Genomic DNA, 22,742 nt, shown 5'->3' with positions numbered 1-22,742 from the left:
AACAGACTTATATTGCAAAGATGGGGAGGGGGCACATTTGACCTGGGCTATCAAAATTCAGAGAGCACTGGGTTTAACTCTGGTATCCTTTGGACTGCACAGTCATACATAGGCAGTTAGGCACCCTGCAAAACTGCTGTAACAAGAAATTTTACATAGGTCTGGGAAAATTAGGAATGTCCTTACATGATCTTTATGAATGTATATCTAGTTCTATTACCTAAAATGTATCTTTAGGAAGACCTGCATTAAGAGAAACTGATGATATTGACCCATCCTTCTGAAAATGTTAACTGCCTGGCTGTGGTACTGGTGCCTGACCTCAAGTAGCTTACAATCTAAGGTTTAAATCCCACATATGCATACTAGGTCAGCTTAGACGGAGCCAATTAACCTGCCAGCATGTCTTTGGAGGATGAACATGCAAACTCTATGCAGATAGTGTGTCCTGGTTGGGATCTGAACTGAGGAACCCAGTGCTGAAAGGTAGGAGTGCTAACCCCTATGCCACTTTACTACCAGAGCATGAGATGGAATAAATTAAAGTAGATGTGTTAAATTTGAAGCTTGGCTATCTTGCAAGATTGGTAGTGGTTTTTCTATAATGGATCTCAGCCACTCAGAGAACACAAAGTGGGTGGGGGATGTCCCACAGAAGTGGGACTCACCCAGCTTGAGGTATTTTGCATGACCAGAAGGGACCAAGCACCCAATGATCAATCCTAAAGTCCATATATCCTTTAGTAAGCTAATGTAGTTAATGTGCGGGGGGCATCAGGTCTGATACTGGTTGTTATAGTTCTATTGTGGACTGCAGTTTACCCTCCTGGACAGAGATCTCAGAAAGGGAAAAATTAGCAGCTGTGTGGAACTCAATGACTGCGTTGCTGATGTCCACTTTTGAATTGATCATTTGGCGCTTGGTTCTCTCAATGTGGGTTCTGCTATAATGATTTACAGAGATTTATACTTATATCTGACCATATGACACCAACAAAAACTCTCCCAAACACAAACTGTGGAGCAAAGAACCCTGTTTATTGTTGTAGTAAATCAGTCTATTTTTACAATGGACATAAAAGAACATTGGTGAAGTGTGGTTTAATTAGGACAGCCTTGAAATTGCAGCTCCTCTGAAAAGTTGGTAAGTTCTTCACACAGTTGTTCATACTCGGCATCTTGACACTGCCTAGCACCTGGCCACATCTCGATCCAAGTATCCTTGGTCACCATGTAGGAGTACCTGGAGGGAGATAATGGAGGTTAAGCTTAATGGAGGTTAAGCTTTAAGTATAGCTAAAAGCAAAACAGTTTTTAATATTTTGTATAGAGTGGAGAGGGATTAGAACACCTTTCAGGTTTTTATTGCTGTCTATGTCAACGTGAATTCACCCCCTCTTTTTGTCCTGCTTACCATTATCATCAAACGCAAAAGACATTCCTAAACTGAGTTGTCACAAGAAAATCTTTCAATGGGGCACTGGTTTCATGACCCTGTTGACAACCAGGAATTCCCTCTCACTTATTGTTTTGGCTATTGGACAGGAAGTGAAGAGAAATCTTTCCAATGGGGAATAGATTGCAAAAAAAAAAAAAAAACCTGACAGGGGTATGTAACCATCCCTTACTATATGCATATAGTAATATAATAATATGATAACAATGACTTTTTGGAACCCCAAAGAAATTCTCAAATTCATTGGTCACCAAACTAGTGGCCCCTTTCTGGTCTTTTTCTGGCTCTTTGGGCACTGTTCATTCCACTGTTACAAGACAGTATTTCTTCCACTGACACCAATGATGGGGAACTATTCCTCTAACTAATACCAATGATGGGACACTATTTCTCCCAAAAATAAAAATGATGGCTCACTATTCCTCTCACCAATACAAATGATGGCTCACTATTCCTCCCACCAATACAAATTATGGCTCACTATTGCTCCAACTAATACCATTTATGTGGTGCTATTCCTTCCACTGGTACCAATGATGGGGTGCTATTTCTTTCACTAATGCCAAGAATGGGGCACTTTTCCTCCCACTAACACCAGTGATGGGGCACTATTCTTCCCAGTAATGCAAATGGTGGGCACTATTCCTCCCACTGATACCAATGATGGGGCACTATTCTTCCCAGTAATGCAAATGATGGGCACTATTCCTCCCACTAATACCAATGATGGGGCACTATTCCTCCCACTAATACCAATGATGGGGCACTATTCTTCCCACTAATACCAATGATGGGGCACTATTCCTCCCACTAGTACCAATGATGGGGCACTAATTCTCCCACTAATACTAATGATACTAATGATGAGGCACTATTCTTCCAACGAATACCAATAATGGGGAACTAGCCTTCCAACTTATACCAGTGATGGAACACTCTTACTAGCCCACCTCTCGACTCATTTACATTTTGAGATCATTCCACATTATTAAGTCCAGCATTTGTTTCTCTCCATCATTCACCAGGGCCTAATAAAGAGGCCCATTAGCCCCCCAAAAAAGGTTGCTGTGAGAATAAATTCTGGACATAATGGGGTTTATTTATAAAACACTATGGACAAATGTCACACACATTTATGCAGGCTGGATGAATGCTCCCTGTTTTTCAGTAATAGATTATTTACTAATTACTATGATCCATCTAATGGCCACAATGTGTGTTCTTTTATGTAATTTTCCTGTTGCACTGAACTGCACCAGGTTAATATTGTTCAGTAGTATGCTTGCATTGGGTGGAGGTTTTACAAATTGTTTGCTATGTGATTTTGTTTTCCTCTCTGTCACCCTCTCCAGTTTGGTGCTAATTAGTTCAGTCCCATCTAGACCTTTCTCAATTCTTCCATGCTCCTTCAGTCAGTGTTAGTTATATGCAGAGGCAAGGTTTAGGAAATCCATCATCTTCTTACTCTTCAAAAGATTCTAAAAACATCCTCTGTACTGCAATTAGCTGAAGTAAAATTATGTTGGATTCAACTTCTGTGTCTTATTGAAGATACGATGGTGCCAGTTCAGTGGGTGACTGCACTGCCAGACAGACTGAGTCTAAGGAGGTATGTCAATGCATAAAGTGGCATTTGAAACAGAACAATGCAGTATAGTTGTTTCTTTAAAAAATATCTCAAGGATAAAATACAGTATGCCATATTTTGGTCACTAGATGGAGCTGACAATCAAAGGACTTAATCTTTTACAGAAAATATGTGGAACATTTGTCCAGCCTGCACAAATGTGTATGGCATTCGTTCAATGAATGTTTTTTTAAATAAGACCCCATTGTGTCTTTCTTTCCTCACAAAAAAAAAAGTTGGCAGGGGTTCTAGTCTGTTAAAAATGAATTTTTAATAACAGGGGTTTTACTCCTTCCAAATCCATCCAATACTATAAAAAGAGGTTTTGGCTTGACATACACTTAAATATACCTTTCCTGTCACTTACCCAGAGCCCAGGTTCCACAGATCTTTGGCAACTCCCCACACCACATAATCTTGGCCAACCACCAGATTTAGAGCTTTGTGGCACTTTGCATGGCTAATAAAATTGCGTTTATCATCTTTCTGAACCACATCCGTTCCTGGTGATCGAAAAATAAATACATATCAAATCCTAGTCCATGTATACAACCATAACTTTTTAAAGTATAAGCAAACCTGGCCACTAAAATCTCATAAAAGCTTAACCATGTTAGTGTCTTTTCAAAAGTATTCTCTACCATTCTGTACTTAAGTTCCTGTGAGCCAGACATTACGGGGCCAGAAAATAATTGATAATCGTCCATGACAGGTGTGAGGGATTAGCTCGGTGGTAGGCGTATGGGTGACCCCTTTGGGGGTGCGTTTTCACAGAGAGATAGCCGATTAGAGGTTGAAAACAAGACTGATTTATTCATGCAATTTACTTTTCACAATTGCAAGCATCAAAACAGCCAAAATAAAATAAAAGACAAAATAAATCCTTGCCTCTGTGGGCGGCTACCTTCTCACGCTGGAACCTACCTAAGAAGTCTTTCCAACCTACTGTTGGGCCGACACTGCTGATCCTACAGCAGACACTCAAATGTCCATTTGTTTGCTTTTCACACAGCACAAACATTGTCCATTGAACATGTCCCTTTGTTTCTTTCACATCAACACATGTTCATTTATAACAGGATCCTTTACTCTTCAGATTCTTCACATTGAACACAGTTCATTTAACAGGTCCCTTTACTCTTCACACTCTTCACATGGAACACTTTGTCTTCTCACCTTTGAGACGTCTTCACTCGTGGTTACCCTCCTTAGCTTCACATCGCTTTAGGGGGTCTTCTCCCATGCTCACCAGCTTGTCGGGAGGCACACATCCGACTGTCCCCCTCTCCCAGCCCACACGGCGACAGGCGGCAGCAGTCCTTCTCCCATGCCCACACGGCGTCGGGAGGTACACGTATGTCTGTCCTCCTCTCCCAGCCTACACGGCGACAGGAGGCAGCACTCAATAGATTTTCTCTGGACAAATTATAGAGGCCTTGATCTCCTCATTCTGAACAGCTGAATGGTTTTCAACTTCCTGCTGGCTCTTTTTGCAGCCAACACCCTATAGTATCAGTGAATTTTTCAAAGCAGGTGGGAATGTATCTCCTTCCTGTGACTACATTCCCAGATTTACCTGACTTCCTGTCACATACCCCCCCCTCTTGTTTCAACCCTAGGGTTGGGACACATATTTCCAGGCACGCATGTGTCAGGCACTGCTGACTCACTGATAAGCCTCCTATTATCCTCAAGCTTCCGGATGAAACTGTTTGTCATCTTCACTGACAGATTTCTCATAAATGCCACACAGTTTGTCTCTCATCTCATATACACATTCTTCAACTGCATTTTTGGCATAATTTTGCTCCTTCTCGTTTCTGTCATCTTCATTGACAGCTTTCTCATAAATGTCAGACGGCTTGTCCCTCATAACCGTCTGTCCAATCCACCATGGAGGACCGTGATCCATAGGCAACTCAATTGGGCTAGTCTTAATGTCTTCAACATTCTTAAGACGCCTCTCTCTGCAATCCATAAATGTTTTCCACAAAACTTTGAGAACCTTTGCTTCACTAAGGTTTGTTCCAAGTAGGGACTCTTGACATCCCTCTGTGACTTGAGTTGCCTCTCCATACAGCTGTACACAATCATTGACTTTTTGTTGTAAAAGGGAATGATCTTCCTTCTTGAGCTTTGCTTGCTCTAAGATGCTGTGCAGAGGATTTTCCAATTGAGACAACAGGCTGTCACACATTTCTTCAAAGTGACCCCTGTTCCTTTTCCCAGAGACATCAATATCATTCACCAAACATTTCATATTCATAGGCAGATCTGAAGCATTTGCACTCATCAACTTCTTAAACTTTTCGCCCTCCTGAGCGAGTCGCAGTAAAGGCCTACTATTTGATTTGATATTCAGTTTATATTTCTTGCCAAACTCTTCACAGAAGTAGCCAACCAGAACATCATCAACTTTCCTTCCACCAACATAGGGGTTAAAGGCAACAACACAGTTGAACCCAGCGATCTGGGTGGTATCCATTATAGACCTCCTCTCTGCATCAGTGAAGAAGCATGGAACTGCAACACATTCTTTTACAGGTTTCTTCAATGCACTTTCTGCTGAACTATTTGACCGCTCAAGGTCACCTAGTTCTTTTTCTCTATCTGAATTCCACATGGAATGCATCTCAAGATCACGATCAAACTTCTGCCACCCGTCTTTCACCAGTTCCATTTTGGAAACACTCCCTGAAAGGCACTTATTCATTTGCTTCACGTTTTCACCAACAGCCTTAGTTTTCCCCACTAGGTTTTCAGCCTGAACTGAGAAATCATCACATTTCTTACTCAGCTCCTTTGTTTGCTGAAGTTCTAATGATACATTTTCCAATGCTTGAAGTTTTTGAAGGAACGGTTTATTCCAAAGGGGTGATTCAAGCCACATGTCATCACATTTCTGAGGCTCACTCAGGACAGACCCCAAAACACTGATCCTTTTAAAAACTGCATCAGGCACACTATCCCCTCTTTGGGACAGATCCTCTGTTGCCTGGAATTCCTCTTCCAGTTCCTGCAACGGAATCTTCATCTCTTCTACTTGCTGTTCTAAGACTCGCTTAGACTTTTCTAGCTCCTGAACGCTTTTCACAACATCATCCTTGGAGCGGACCAAATCTTCCATTTCTGTACACAGCTGTTGGTTAACTCTTTCTAGTTCAGCCTTACACTCTAGAGCTTCCTCCAAAGAGCGAGCCAAGAACAGGGCTTTGCTCTCGTTATCACGCACCTCCGTTTCTGCACGTGCGCGTTCTTCTGCATATTTTGCAGACACAGTCTTCTCTTCACCAAGCATCTGATCAAACTTCTTTTTCACATCTTCAACACACTGTAATGAACCAACGCTTTCTTCCATGCGTTTTTTCATATCCGCTATCTGAGCTTGCAATGTTGCGACTTGCTCTGATAGGTTTTTCTTTGCTTCCGCCTCCTCTTTTAATTGTTCCAGGAAGCCATTTTTCTCATCTTCCATTTGTTTGAGCTTTGTGCTAAAACTCAGCCTTTGACACCTCTCTTCCTGTAAGAGTTCCTGCGTGTCTTGCAGCTGCGATTCCAAGATAGAAAAATCTTCCGCAATTTCTCTAGATTTGCTGTCTGCTTGAGAAAGCTGATTTGTGACACTGTCCAACTCAACCTGCAATCGGGTTGCCTTCTCTGACAGCTTAGCACACACTCGGTCACCTTCTGACACCTTGACTTGCGATTCCAGAAGCTGTGCCTCTACTTTTTTTCTCTTGTGTTCAGAATCTCCTTTTCCCTGCATAAGAGCCTTCACCTCATTGGCTAGCATCTGGGAATAAGAATGTAATTCTGCCACACAGGCTTCTTTCTCCTTTAACTGCTGCTGGAAACGTTGGGCTTCACCTTTCCAACTTTCACAGTCTGCACGTAATTCATCTACCACATTGCTCAAAGTGGTGAGCTCATACACAGTACTCAGTAATTTAGCCTCTCTTTCACTTTTCTCGTTGTCGCTGAGAGACAATGTCGTTTTCAGAGCGACATTCTGTTCCTGCGACTCCTGCAGGTCTATTTTTGTAACTTCCAAACACTGAAGACTTTTTTCCAGCTGATTACGCAACTCCAACATTTCACACATACTTTGCTTCTGCAAAGTCTGAATTTCAATTTCCTTTTCCATGAGGATGGTATCTTTCTCCTTTATAGTGTCTTGACATTTTTGCAACTCGACCAAAAGAAGAGCAGTGGATTCTTCCCACTGTAACACATGAGACTTGAGTAGTTCATTCATTTCCTGCAAGTTTCTATGCTCCATTTTAAGCAATTCCAAGGCTTGTTCCTTTTCTTCCATTTTCCGTTGCAAGGCATCCAACTCAGCCCTGCACACATACTCGGTTTCTTCCAAACCGATGGCCTCCATTGGCTGCTGGCGTCTCTGTTTCCAGCCTGCCATGCTCTCTTGATGAGCCTTTTGTAGAGCTGCAAAGCTCCGTTGTTTCAGCATCTCCCCCATTTTGGGTTTACTTTTCATCTGAGCACACTGCGTCTCCATAGCAGTTTCATCAGTGTTGCTAGGGACAACACCCTTCCTCTTTAGTAGACTCTCTTTAGGCATGGATGGGGCTGGTTCAGACGGTAGCATCCCCTCCATCCATAGAATCCGGTCTCTCATTTCATCTATCTTTGCATTCTTCAGGCGTTTTGAACGCCCCATCTTCAATAACTCCACAAACAAATTTTTCACAGTCCAGCAAAAAATTTTCAGACCACTGTCTCTTTAACACATGTAGTTTTTCTCTCTCTTGCAAGATCTCTTTTCCTGCACACACAGTTTGTGCAGTCACTTGCACCAGACACAACAAAGTTCATCAAATAATTTTGAGACCGCTGTCTCTTTAAAACACTTTTTTTTTTTTTCTGTCAGGATCTTCTCTCCTGCACACATAGATTGTGCAATCTCATGCACCAGATAAAGTTCATCAAACATTTGCACTTCCTTGCAGGGATCTCTGCTTATGCCCACTGCATACCTCCACCATATGTGAGGGATTAGCTCGGTGGTAGGCGTATGGGTGACCCCTTTGGGGGTGCGTTTTCACAGAGAGATAGCCGATTAGAGGTTGAAAACAAGACTGATTTATTCATGCAATTTACTTTTCACAATTGCAAGCATCAAAACAGCCAAAATAAAATAAAAGACAAAATAAATCCTTGCCTCTGTGGGCGGCTACCTTCTCACGCTGGAACCTACCTAAGAAGTCTTTCCAACCTACTGTTGGGCCGACACTGCTGATCCTACAGCAGACACTCAAATGTCCATTTGTTTGCTTTTCACACAGCACAAACATTGTCCATTGAACATGTCCCTTTGTTTCTTTCACATCAACACATGTTCATTTATAACAGGATCCTTTACTCTTCAGATTCTTCACATTGAACACAGTTCATTTAACAGGTCCCTTTACTCTTCACACTCTTCACATGGAACACTTTGTCTTCTCACCTTTGAGACGTCTTCACTCGTGGTTACCCTCCTTAGCTTCACATCGCTTTAGGGGGTCTTCTCCCATGCTCACCAGCTTGTCGGGAGGCACACATCCGACTGTCCCCCTCTCCCAGCCCACACGGCGACAGGCGGCAGCAGTCCTTCTCCCATGCCCACACGGCGTCGGGAGGTACACGTATGTCTGTCCTCCTCTCCCAGCCTACACGGCGACAGGAGGCAGCACTCAATAGATTTTCTCTGGACAAATTATAGAGGCCTTGATCTCCTCATTCTGAACAGCTGAATGGTTTTCAACTTCCTGCTGGCTCTTTTTGCAGCCAACACCCTATAGTATCAGTGAATTTTTCAAAGCAGGTGGGAATGTATCTCCTTCCTGTGACTACATTCCCAGATTTACCTGACTTCCTGTCACACAGGTCATTCCTTTATCTCGCCCTCTAATTTAAAGACTCAGTCTTTAGATATGCAATGAAGGGGATCGTCGGTTCAGGAATGGGCAGTTTGCCCAGCAGCTGACTTAGCATGATTAATCCCCCCCCAGAGAGGAGGGCTATGGAGAGGCTGGGTTATGCTCAATATAGGGGCTTAATTATGCTAAGCTAGGCGAGGAGGAAGTTGTCCAATCCTGAACGAGATACGCCCAGAGGGAGGAGAAGAGTAAGATAGCTGAACCAATCAGAATAGCCCTATACAAGTCTATGCAATATGGTTCTATATTAGTGAAGGTGGAAAGAGAGAGATCGCTCTCTTGCAAGCAGACTAGGATGAAGCTACTGGGGATGGTAAATATAGACTATACCTCTCACACTTAGAATGTATACATGCTTTTTCTCTTTAGTGTTTGAATACACACTATAGGCACCATGCCTGAAGTGAAAAGGTAACTTAACTCCATGCGCAATACGTACATGGTATTGTAAATAGGGCTATTGTGGGTAATTTGTAAGTAACATTGAAAGCCAGGGGATCTGTACTAACAATGTGTTGTAAATACTGTTTAGTGTGTAATTTGTATATATATTATGTAACCCTTTCAATAAATGTGTATTGCTGATTGAACTACCTCTTTTGTGTAAAGATCTCTCAGGATCTAGATGTGTATAGGTGCATGCTACTACAATGATTGGGGTGTATGCACATGTACACATAACAAAAGGCAACAGACATGACCTATTTGTTTTGCCTCATTACAATGTCCGGGGGGGGGGGGGGATGGGACTTTCCTGTGCCCATTGCCAGTTGGTGAGAGGAGTTAAAAGCATGCCTCAACCTCCTACTCAACTTAGTGGCTATTGTACTGTTAGGCCTAAGACTACAACTGTTAATTTATGGTCACTATGTACAGAAGTACTTATTTCATTCATTACCTGGTTTAATGACAAGTGTAATGGTCATCACATAGGTAAAGTAATTGCTTTCCTCCTTGATTTCACTGAGTGTTGTCTTGTATACTGGTAACACAAAAACATTAGTAATTTAAAGTATCTTACATCCCCTTTTGATACATTTGACATTTTAAAGGGTAACCAAAGTAATATAACCATCCTTTGTGCCCATTCATTGTAATGGTCATACATGAATTCTCATCTGGCCAGGATTCTGGTATTGCATTTCCTTTTGCTGTAGTTCAGCTCTTTTTACCAATTTATTTAATTTGCCAGGCACTGCTGGAAAATGCTTAGCTACCACTTTTTTTTTAGTACAGTCATCTCTCTAATGTAAGACCATTTAGCCAACAGGTGTTAATGTCCCTTGACTTGGTTGTGCAGTTGGCTCCATGTCGGGCCGATTTATTGACCACTGATAAGTATCTGCTCGATAGGCAGTTGACAACCCCTGTATGATTAACCAGAAGGTGCAAAATGAGTAGACCACCAATTATCATCCCATACTCCTCCTGGTCCAAATTTCCATACCCCACAACCAGATTAAATGACTGTCCCTTTACAAATACCGAATGAAGTGCACCCTGCTTTATGCCACCTTTTGGAGAATTTAGAAAAAAACATGGCTGGCCAACACTAGCTCTGACAAGTGATAATATTCGTCTGATCATGTACAACTGTGCTCTGTGATCAGCTCTAATATGGCTGTTGGCATGTGATCAGTGCAATTCACCCACACTCCTCTGCTTTGCAAACATTCTGAAATTATATCATGCAGCGATTCGTCACAAGACATCTTGAGCATCTAGGGACATTGTTCTTTTAATTAAAATTCCAATTTACTGAAGCATACACTGGTTTATTGGAAACCAAGTAAAGACTCGGTTCAATGGCACACAAAGTCCAGTCTAAGAGATCTATTAAACAAAGTTTATACAGAACTTTCACCAAAGATTTACCAATTAGAAAATTAGGAATTCAGAATACCATTCAATACCCAATCCCTGTCAATTTAGTATCATTAACACTGGCTACCATTAGCAACGGCTTGAGGATCTAAGGAAAAGTATTTATGTTCCTTGACTTGGTTATGCAGTTGGATCCCTGTTGAGCCAATTTATTGACCACTAGCCAATAACTGCTAAGAGGGCAGTTGATAACCCCTGTTGAACCTTTAGGATTGGCCAGAAGGTGCACAATGGGTAGACCTTTTTTTTCACCCCATACTCCTCCTGGTTCAAATTTTCATACCCCACAACCAGATTAAATGACTGTCCCCTTACATATATAGCTAATGAAGTGCTACCTGCTTTATGCCACTTTTTAAAAAAATTAGAAAAAAGCATGGCTGGCCAGCTCTAGCTCAAAATCCAACTGCTGTTTTTCTCCTGATCATGTACAACTGGGCTCTGTGAGATTCCTCACAAGACATCTAAAGCATCTAGGGGCATTGTTCTTTTAGTGAAAATTCCAACAAGTATATTTTTACTGAGGCATACACTGGTTCATTGGAATCCAAGTAGAGACTCAGGGTTAAGTGGTATACAAAGTCCAATTTAAGGGGTCTATTAAACAGTTTTCACCAAGGAATAGCAGAACTATCACGCAAGATTAAATTAGAAAAGTAGTAGTTCAGAATACTCTCTAATGCCTGATCCCTGTCAATGCAGAGTAGTTAACAATGGCTACCATTAGCGAGGGCTTGAAGATCTGGGGAAAGGTATAAAAATTGGTCGCAGGCGTTCAAGCAAACCCTCAACCCTTACTACTACTACTAATCTGATGACTTCTACAAAATGTGCATGCAAATCATGGCCAACCAGGCACAACCTCCCTCATCCATGATATGGAAAGTCATTATGTTCCTGTGACAAAATTACACAAACCGAAACCTGCAGGTCTGTGAAGGTTCTTATATATCCAGGTCATGGTATAATTAGTCACAATCAGTTGGACTTGTTCTATAAATATTCAACATTACAGAACAAGTTAAATTAAATGTAACTATCTAAGACTAAAAGCCAAAACCAGAAGGCACCTCCTTCTCCTCCTCTTAAAGTCTTTAAAGTCCGCTTCTGACTTCTCCAGAATATCCTCTGGGAGTGCACATTGACAGACCACAACCGTTTAGACTCCTAAACTTCATTTCCTGTTCTAGTGACTACTGTGTATACCCCCCAGAGGCACAGAGAAGTACTACAACAGTAGAAATTTACAATTTGTCCACAATGTTGAACTGGCCATACACCAGTAGAATTTAATTTGGAATTTCATACAGAAATTCTGAAAAAACGGTGAGATGGTTATAGTGTCCTGTTGGGTCCCATGTTCTATTCCATAGAAGCCATGGTTTCAATACAATGCATTGTTAATGCCCACATAGCCTGAAACCGTTGTATGCAGTTTATAATAAATGGGTCTGTAATAGGTTAAATTTGAACTGTATACTTTCTGCATACGTTTGAACCGTAGCATTCTGGATGTACATCCAGCTAGAGGGATGCAAAGGAATCCTTTGTATGGTTCTACCCATTGTCCTGAAATGAGGAATAATTCTCTTATTTTTGGTATATGGGATGGAAGGAGACATGCAAATATTTTCTGTTTTAAGAAGGCTTTACTGTCCTATTTAAAAGCCCTTACAATTTCATCCAGACCTGCTTTTTCAATAGAAATCCAGATTTATTAGAAAGGTTTATTTTGTGCCTAAAACATGTGCAATGCAATATGTGTATTTTTTTTCTCAATGAAAATCACATTCTTAAGCCCCGTACACACGCACAGATTGTTGGCCGTAAATTGTCGGCCAACGTCCGATCTGTCGATTGTAGGCTTGTTAGTATGATGCTTCCGACAACCAACTGCGAATTTTGGGCCGAAAAAAATCTGGTGTGCATGCTATAAAATTTTTGTTGGCCAACAAAGAACGGCCGATTGTTCCTCAGTCAGTACAGATTTCGGCAGACAAAAATCAGACGAGCAAGACTGGGCATGCTCAGAGAAGAAAAAACACACGGAAAGTCAACCATCACATGACATCACTTCTGAAGTTGGTTTTTGTTGGCCAACAAAAGTCCAGTGCAAGTCTAGAGCACATTTCAACCAACAAACACTGGACAAAAGACGGCCGGTCGGTTGGCCAACAATCTGTGCGTATGTATGGGGCTTTAGTTAGAATTTTGTTTGTTCAAGAAAAAACTTCTATCCTGATCCTTTGAATTTGCTCATCAGAACATTCAAAAGCGAACGTCAATTTGACACCACTAACCATTAGAAAAATCCAACAACCGTTATCAAAATAAACATTTTTGGGTGAAATTTTGCTGGAGTGTGGCCACCTTTAGTGTTTGCATTCAGTTTTAAGTTGCTAAATTAAATATAATAACAGTGAGTTACCATAATCCACACCGACGTCACACGCTTCTCTAAATCGTACATTTGCGTCCACCTCCTCTAACTGTTGCTGCAGGAAGCAATTTTCTGCAAAATAAAAGGTAAGTGATATTATATTTTGTTAGTATTTATTTTTAAGATATATGTACTGTATGTATAGAACAATGGACACAGTGGGGGGATTTACTAAAACAGGAGCACTCAGAAGCTAATTGGCTACCATGCACAGCTACACCAGATTGTAACATCAACTGGTTCAATTAAGCTTTGCCAATAAAACCTGGAAGCTCATTGGTTTCTATGCAGAGCTGCACCAGATTTTGTACCATGCAGTGTTAGTAAATGAACCCCACTGTTACAGAATTAGTATGGATATGAAGTAGGGAAATACATAGAAAAAAATACAGATATAACATAGATCAAAGCTGAGCTCCCAAAATATTTTTTAACCCCCAAAGTGCATTTAGCAAAATGATGTATTGTTTAAAAAAATCCACACATTGATTTTTTTTTAATACTTTATTTTTCAAGCCTGAGGTGCAGTGCGGTGCACAAATACTAATTAAAAAGTAAGGAAAGGGATGGTCAGCACTCAGGATGACATCCAAAAAAGTATTCCTTTATTGAAAAGACATGTATAATGCTGTAAAAACAGCCTACGTGTTTCAGACGTTAGTCCTTAGTCATTACAAAAAGTGAACAAAAAAAGTGCATGTTGTGAACAAACACAAAAAATTTCACTTGGAGTGTCCCCTCATGAAGAGAAAGGACCCTTCCCTGACCCCACCAATTCCTGATGGGGGGGTAAGGCAGATTTAGGAAATAATTATTAGAGAGAGCACTAGATCTCCTTTTCCTCCTTTTTTTTATATGGCGCTGACTGAGTACATGGAATAGGAAGCCAGCATATTGATTAACCCTTGCAGTGCCCTAAGAGTATCTCAAGACTTGGTGGAGTGAGCCTGCCTTTTTCCTTAACCTCCCTGGTGGTATTCCCGAGTGTGGCTTGGGGTGAAATTTCAGTGCCATTAGCGGTAACCCCGAGCCACACTCGGGGTATGGCCAGGGAGCATCGCTGGATCCTGAAAGAGAGGGTACTCACCTTGTCCCTGGGATCCAGCGATGTATCCCGGCAGTGTGCAGCGGCCGGATCTTCCGCCTGATTCTCTGTGCCCCGGGTTCCGTCTCCTGCGACGTGACGCTCGCAGGGGGGTGGAACCGGCAGCAAATTCAAAAAGTTATAAACACAAACACACTGATATATTGTAATCCTATTGGATTACATTACTAAAATAAAATAAGTTGACCTTAGCTTGCCCCCCAGTGCTTTCTCCATTGCCCTTCCTGCATTTTTCCTGTACTTTGTGTCTGTAAATTGCAGAGCGACCATGGCATCAAAAAAGCGCGCCGCCACCTCAAAAGCGGTATATGACCTGCTGGAAAACAGCGACAGTGATACAGAATCGCTTGCAGAATGGAGTGACAGCGAATCGTGGGGAAGTTCGTCATCGGACGCAGAAATCTATTTTAGCGATGATCCTGCGACTGTCCCCAGTGATGTGCGGATTTGGTGCTCGATTGACTGCGGTACGGAGCACGTAGCGCCCCCAAGGTTCCTGTTTACTGGAGCACCTGGTATCAAAGCGGATGTTGAGGATGACAACCCCTTGGCATACCTCCAACTCTTTTTGACCGATGAGGTTATTAAAAAGAATAATTCTTCTGCAGGGTGGGAAAACCCGTGCAGAAGTGGTATTGGACCACCAACAAATTACTGGCCACTCCTTTTTTTGGCACGGTCATGTAGGAATACAAATTTTCGCTCATTATGAAATATTTGCACATTGAAAATAATGATGAATTTGACGAGACTTCTCATCCAGCTCCAAAACTCAAAAAGATTTGGGACATTTATCTAATTATTCTAAAAAAATTTCAGCAGTCCAATGTACCAGATAGAGACATTTGTATCGATGAAAGTCTAATGCCCTACAAAGGAAAACTCAGCTGGATACAGTATATAGCGTCAAAGAGAGCACAATTTGGAATAAAGTCATTCATGCTATGTGAATCCAGCACTGGTTACATATGGAATTCGGTCCTTTATACTGGGAAAGGAACCAAATTCAATGAAAGGTTCAGCAGTTATGGAATGGCAACCGCTCCGGTTCTTACGTTGATTGAGCCATTGCTGAATCAAGGGGTACTGTGTAACCACAGTCAAATTTTACACATCTCCAGAACTCTATGAATTCCTTCTTCAAAACAAGACGGATGCGTATGGGACCGTTAGAGCTGACCGGCATGACATGCCGCCAACCTTTGCCAAAAAAAAGCTCAAGGCAGGAGAAATAGTTGCCTGGCAGAAAGGAAAAATGATGGCACTGAGATGGCGAGACAAAAAAGATGTGTGCCTGATGAGTACCATTCACAACACCTCTACTCTCATGGTACACACAAAAGGTGGAAAAGATGTAATGAAACCACAACTGGTGATGGATTACAACAAATCATGGGAGGTGTGGACAGAGCTGACCAGGCCATGACTTTTTATCCGGCAATGCGGAAACAACAAAAAAAAATTACAAAAAAATCTTCAGGCATCTTCTTGAACAATGTTTGTGGAACGCATTTATTCTACTAAAAAACAAGAGTGACAGGCCTGTGGTTCATGCAGATTTTGTTTGGAAAATTGCCAAACTGTTATTTCTCAGGCACCAAACACCAACGGCTGTAAGTAGATCCGGACGCCGTGCTGCTGGTGTTGTGAACCCCGAATGCCTGACCGGTCGTCACTTTATGGACCACATTCCACCAACGGAAAAGAAGTCCTCACCCACAAGGATTTGTGTGGTTTGCTGTTCCAAACATGATGACACTGGAAGGAAAATCCATAAAGAAACGTGGTACCACTGCCCTGATTATGACGTTGGACTTTGTGCTGTACCCTGTTTTAAAATTTTCCATACCCGGGACGTTTACTGAAGCAATATGACTACTAATATTGCATCCTTGTTTGGCCCAAAAAAATTTCAGTGTTTTTGATTATGTTATTTACTATAATTTATTGAATAAAAAGTGTTATTATTATATTATTATTTGTTATTATTTATAGTTATTTATTATATTATAATTTATGATTTTGTGTTTCAAACTTTATCATAACCGGGATGTTATAAAGAAGAATGCACAGTAAAAAAAAATCATATGTAAATAGTTGGTTTGGGCTGCTCATCTTTAAGAATTACATGCAAAATAATGGTACAGCTTTCAGCACCTAAAATCTGAAATAATCATACCACCAGGGAGGTTAAAGAGGAAGTAAACTCAACATTTTTTTTCTTTCCCCCCCCCCCCCCCCCTGCAAAGTAAATGCGTAATGTGCTAGTATGCAACTTTAAAATTTAAAAAAAAAACCTGTAAACACTATTGGCTGTAATGCCATTGCACATATTACCTGAATATATTACTAACATTAAATATTAGGGAAAAAAATTGGAAAAGCCTTTTTCTTAATATTTTTTTTTCTTTCAGCAGCTTAGTAGATGCCCCTTTTCTTATTTGGTAGCGCACAGTTATTTTTGACATTGAATTTCAATTTTGTTTTAGTCATAGTCTTTTGACTATTTTATTCATCTGAATTGTTTTAGTTTTAGTCGTATTTTAGTCAACTAAAATAGTGTTAACCACTTAAGCCCCGGAAGATTTTACCCCCTTCCTGACCAGGGTTTTTTTTGTGATTTTTTTTTTTACTGCGTGATTTTAACGGACAATTGCGCGGTCGTGCGACGCTGTACCTAAACGAATTTCACTTCCTTTTTTTCCCACAAACAGAGCTTTCTTTTGGTGGTATTTGATCACCTGTGCAATTTTTTGATCATGCGCTATAAACAAAAAAAGAGCGTAAATTTTGCAAAAATAACAATATTTTTCACTTTTTTTTATATGAAATTCCCCCCCAAAAAAATGTAAAAATCTAAATTTTTTAACATTTTCGGCCAATTTGTTTTATGCTACATATGTTTGGTAAAAACATTTGCAAAAAGCGTATTTTGATTGGTTTGCGCAAAAGTTATCGTGTTTACTAACAAAGGGAAAGATTTTTGTCATTTTTGGTGTTTTTTTTTTTTTAACGAGTAATGGCGGCGATCTGCGATTTTTTTTTGCGGTAATGGACATTGTGGCAGACAGATCGGACCCTTGACTGACATTTTTGACACTTTTGGGGGTACCAGTGACATTACTGCAGTAATCAGTGCTATACATATGCACTGTTACTGTAAAAATGACACTGGCAGGGAAGGGGTTAACTGTATTGGACAGGGAGGGGTTAAGTGTGTCCTAGGGGCGTGTTTCTAACTGTAGTGGGACAGGTCTCCTATTGTAAAAACAGAGACCAACGGTTCTACATAGTAGAACCGTCTGAGCTCCATTTTTACACAGGGGAGAATGACAGGCGGCTTTGTTTACATAAGCCGCCCACCTTTCTCCCGCTCTACCGATGATCGTAGTGTGACACTCCTCTGTGAACGAGCCGAGGCGGTATTGGCTCAAAACCCGGTGACAGGCTAGCGACGTAGATCTACGTCACTCTGCCTGGCAGGGGCTGACTGCCGCAGTAAATATACTGTGCGCAGTCGGCAACCGGTTAATTTAGAAAAAAAAAAAAAAAAGTTTTGTCAACAAAATTAACCTTAACCATAAAGTGAGCTGTTTACACAACTTTACTATATGTGATAGTCCCACCAATACTCTAAGCCAGACTTTCTCAGCCTCTGAACCCAAGAGGAACCCTTAATATAGTTTTCAGGTCTCAGAGAACCCCTTAAAAAATTCAGTTTGTTGGAGTCATTGGGAAATGCCCCCTACATTGATGAACAGTGATAAAAATTCCCCCCTTACATTGGAGGTCAGGATGTCACTGCTACAGACAGTTAAAAAAATTATTGGCATCATGTCCCTGGCTCTACCAACTGCAATACTATGCATCTATCATATGAGAGGTCAGTAAGCCATAGCTCAGATAACCTCTAGCAACTTTTGAAAGAACCTAAGGTTCTGATTAATCTGGGTTTAGAATGGCTGCTCTATTCTTATAAACCCAGGAATTATTTTTCAGCAGGAACAAGGGGGAATGCAGTTCTGATATCTCCAGCGCTGAACTCATGTAATGGCAAGGGTATGCTGGGGGTCTGTGTGCTGGGGTGTGCTGGAGGGTCTAGTAGTGATGGAGGGGATCTGTTTCCACGTGGGGAATCTATTGTTAATGTGGGGGTTTATGTTGCTGGGGGGGGATTGTTGCTGGGAGGAATCTACTGTTAAGGGAGAGGTCTATTAATGCTGGCTGCTGAGAGATCTGTTTTTGCTGCTGGGGGACTATTGTTGCTGAGGTAGATCTATTGATCTACTGATCCACTTAGCACCACAAAGTGATACTTGCCAATTTATTCTCTAAAAGAGGTGGTAATGAGAGGTGCTTAGAGGGTGGATCCAGGGGCCATTGCTTGGAGGTGAGTAGCAGGTGGAGACAAGGGGTGACTTAGATGGGGGGAGTTCCTGCACCTATTCTCTGAGAAAAAAATGCCCCGAATAAACCCTATTATGATTTGCACTACTTGTGCCTAGAAATAGGTTGACCATACACGCCTGGATATTGGCAAGCAATTTAGCATAACTTCTGGTAGTTTTCCTCTGCAACTCAACTCAGCTCAATTATCTATTTCTGCTTTCCCTCTAAAAACAACATTGCTTTTCCTGTACATCTGCCATATCTGTAAAATATCTAATAGAAGCATAGATGATGCAGTGGAGAGGAACCAGCCCATGATGTTTTTGCAAGAAAAGCATTGAGCATTTTTAATAGAAAATTAATCCTTTAGTACGGCTAGAAATTGTTTTTCCTTATCTTTATCTTAACACAGGATTCGGTACCTCAACTAACGTCGGTACCCAAAAACACATGACTGACCAGTAATCATCATCCTACAATCTTTACCTTCAGCACAGCGGCACACCTCTCCTTGACAGATCCTGCCCAGAAGTTTACTGTTCTCGTCCACATGGTAGAATTTGGTACAACGGTTTTCTATTGGAAAATAGGTAAAAAAAATATTAGTAGTATATTGTACATCCAGTTGGAAGCCAGGCTGGTCTCATTAAGAATCATGCCAAATGGAAGTCAGTTACAACTCCACAAATACTGATTTGTTCCATATTGGTGGTCTAGAAAGTATTGTAATTTGAGAATCAAAAGGGCAACCAATGGCATTTTTGTAAGGTTATCACCAGTGGCAGTTAATGTATTTTTTCATTCCTTTTTCAGAAGGTAGCACACACCTTAGAGATTGCTAACCCTTTTGGTGCTCAGAGGTTAAACCAAGTCTTTTCTCAATGTCCTCAATCTGCACATATAAGTTTAAAAAAGCTCTTTTATTAAGAGCAGCTTAGAAGCTGACAGCAAAGATAAATGAAAGCTCCTTCAATCCATGAGCAACGTTACAAACCAAAATCAGGTCCAAGCTTGGAGCAGAAAATGTTGACTTACCATAAAATCCTTTTCTCTGAAGTTCATTAACAGACACAGCTCCATATTCTTCTTGACCATTGGGTTATGCTGCCCCCTACAGGAGTAGGACCCTAGGCAGGAAAAACCTTTACCATGCCTATGGGGCAGTCCCTGCAGGCATACACCCACTCACTCCGCTATAGGATTCAGTTTTGTTGCAAGCAGTGTTTAGAAGAAAAAACCCATCCCACTCAGAAATAGAGGGGTGGGTGCTGTGTCTGTCAATGAACTTCAGAGAAAAGGATTATACGGTAAGTCAAAAATCCAGTTTTCTCTATCGATCATTGATAGACGCAGCTCCATATTCTTCTTGACCATTGGGACGTCCCAAAGCAGTATTTGCATGAGGGGTGGGAAAACAACGCAGAAAAGAACGTAATTCCCCAAAGGCTAAAATTAGCCAACCAGTGAACATGGAGCTCAACCAGAAACAACTGGAGCTCACCTAGAAAACATGCACCCTCAAAGAGAATATTTTCTCTTTTTAAATAGCAGCCTGCAAAACCTTGAGGCTAAAAGAAGCATCCAAGGATGCCAACACATTTACTTTGTAGAATTTTGTGAACAGACAACCAAGTTGCTGCCTTGCAAACTTGCATTACTGATGCCTGATGGCCCAAGAGGTACTCGGCGCCCTAGTAGAATGCGCCTCCACAGGGAAAGGTGGAACCTAACCCTTCAGTGAATAAGCCTGTACCACTGTCTGCCTGATCCATCTGGATATGGTCGCAGCCAATCCCTTTTGAGGTCCTTCTGTGAGAACAAAAAGTCTGATTTCCTGAAAGATTCAGTAGCCGCCAGGTAAACCCTAATTGCCCGAACCACATCCAAAGAATGCAAGGCAATTTCCTTGGGATGCATGGGCTTAGGACAGAGTGAAGGCAGCACAATGTCTTCATTCAAATGGAAATCAGAAACCACCTTAGGAAGAAAATGACTGATTAGGTCAAAGTACCACCTTATCTCTGTGGACCAACAGATAAGGTGAACAGCAGGATAGAGCCGCCAATTCAGATACTCTGCGAGCAGAGGTAATAGCCACCAAAATGGCTAGCTTCTGTGACAGTGTAAGCCGAGGAATCCCCCTAATGTTTCCAAAGGGAGGTTTTTGAAGGACAGACAGTACCAGCTTAAGATCCCACGGAGGAAACGGGGGATCGTATCGGAGGAGCCATATGGCGAACCCCTTGAATAAAAGTGCAAATCAAAGAATGCGTAGCTAAAGGGCGTTGGAAAAATACAGCCAAAGCCGACACTTGGCCTTTAATAGTACCCAAGGCCAACCGCTGTTCTTTGGAGAAAGGTCAAAATCCTAGCCACCGAAAAAAGGAGAGGATGCATCTTCAGCGATTTGCACCATGAGATGTATGATTTCGGGGTACGATGATAGATCTTCCTGGGGGTAGATTTTCTAGCGGTCAACAGCGTATGAATCACTGAGTCAGAAAGACACCTGTCCTTCAATACCTGTCTTTCAACAGCCACACTGTTAAAGCCAGTGACTATAAAGCAGCGTGTAAGATTGTCCCTTGGGACAGCAGATCTTCCCTGAGAGGAAGTCTCCAAGGAGCATCCGTGACCAACCTTACCAGATCTGCGTACCAAGACCGGTGGGGCCAGTATGGGGCCACCAGAATGACCGGAATCCCTTCCACCTCAATTCTGCGCAGAAGCCTTGGCAGAAGTTTCAATGTAGGGAACATATAGATCAGCCGATACTGACCCCAAGGAGCCACCAGTGCATCTGTGGCGTCGGCCAGAGGATCCGGAGACCTGGCCACAAACCTCTGTTCCCTCTTGTTGAGTCGAGAGGCTAACAGGTCGACTTTGGGTGTCCCCCACCAGACACAGCAGGTGAAATGCCTCTGGGTGCAGGGTCCATTCCCCCTGATCCAACACCTGATGACTCAGATAATCCGCCTGCCAGTTCTCCACTCCTGGGATATGCACGGCGGAAAGGGCTGGAACAAAATGTTCTGCCCATTTCAGGATCTTAGCCACCTCCCGGCCCCCAAGATACTCTTGGTGCCCCCTTGATGATTGATGTAAGCCACGGCCGTGGCATTGTCCAACTGAATCTGAACTGGACAACCCTGCAAACAATTTGTCCAGGGACTCAGGCAAAGCTTTATCGCTCCAGAATATTGATCGGTGGTCCAGGACCCCTGGACACGCAGCTTCCCAAGCACTCCTCCCCAGCCGGATAGGCTGGCATCTGTGGTTACCATGGTCCAATACAATAGGAGGACCAACAAGCAAAGTCACCACAGAAGAACACTCCGAATTATAGTGTCCAAGGATTCTGGATCATTGTTCCACTTGACAAGAATTTCCCTTTGTAAGGGTCTCATGTGAAACTGAGCAAACGAAACCGCCTCGAAAGTTGACACTATCAGACCTAAGGCACGGATGGATGCAAGTCCGCAGAGAGGACAGGTTTCTGGATTAAAACAAATAGCCCTCTGCAACTTTTGAAGCTTTTCCGGGTGAAGAAAGACCCAGATAATCCAGTTTTGAAGATGGTACCAGAGCAGATTTTTTTAAATTGATAATGTGAAAAAAATTCCGCGCAAAGTGGATAAATTAATTAAAAAACTAGTTGGCTGCGGCCTACCCCAAAATATAGTGTAAAACTATATCTAAGTATTGGAAAGTGGTAGGGTATGTTGGCGCTGCCAGTAAGGATGAGTATTTGGGAGAGACAATGATCCTTATAGACACCAAGCAAATATAGTATTACACCACACTTAAGCCACAAATAATACTTTGTAAGTGCTTAACAGTTATAGATAGTTTATGCTGTACCAATAAATAAATTAAAAATGCGTACATAAATTGGTGTAGAC

At 41.8% G+C, this 22,742-nt stretch overlaps 1 pseudogene across 1 annotated transcript in view; it reads right to left on the bottom strand.

Annotated features, from left to right (window-relative positions):
- Positions 1-1,017: 1,017 nt before the first annotated feature.
- Positions 1,018-22,742, bottom strand: part of LOC309552831 (A.superbus venom factor 1-like) — a 319,818-nt pseudogene continuing 298,093 nt past the window's right edge. The window contains exons 38-42 of the transcript XR_014226164.1: positions 19,327-19,416; positions 13,335-13,418; positions 9,921-10,004; positions 3,451-3,586; positions 1,018-1,243 (exon numbers count right to left, since the gene is read on the bottom strand). The product of XR_014226164.1 is annotated as an A.superbus venom factor 1-like (transcript). The remainder of the gene's footprint in view (positions 1,244-3,450; positions 3,587-9,920; positions 10,005-13,334; positions 13,419-19,326; positions 19,417-22,742) is intronic.

This window comes from Pelophylax lessonae (genome assembly GCF_965119305.1).
Source record: "Pelophylax lessonae genome assembly, chromosome: 4".
NCBI lineage: Eukaryota > Metazoa > Chordata > Amphibia > Anura > Ranidae > Pelophylax > Pelophylax lessonae.
The sequence above is the reverse complement of the archived record's forward strand: the minus strand, read 5'-3'. Positions and strand labels throughout refer to the sequence as shown.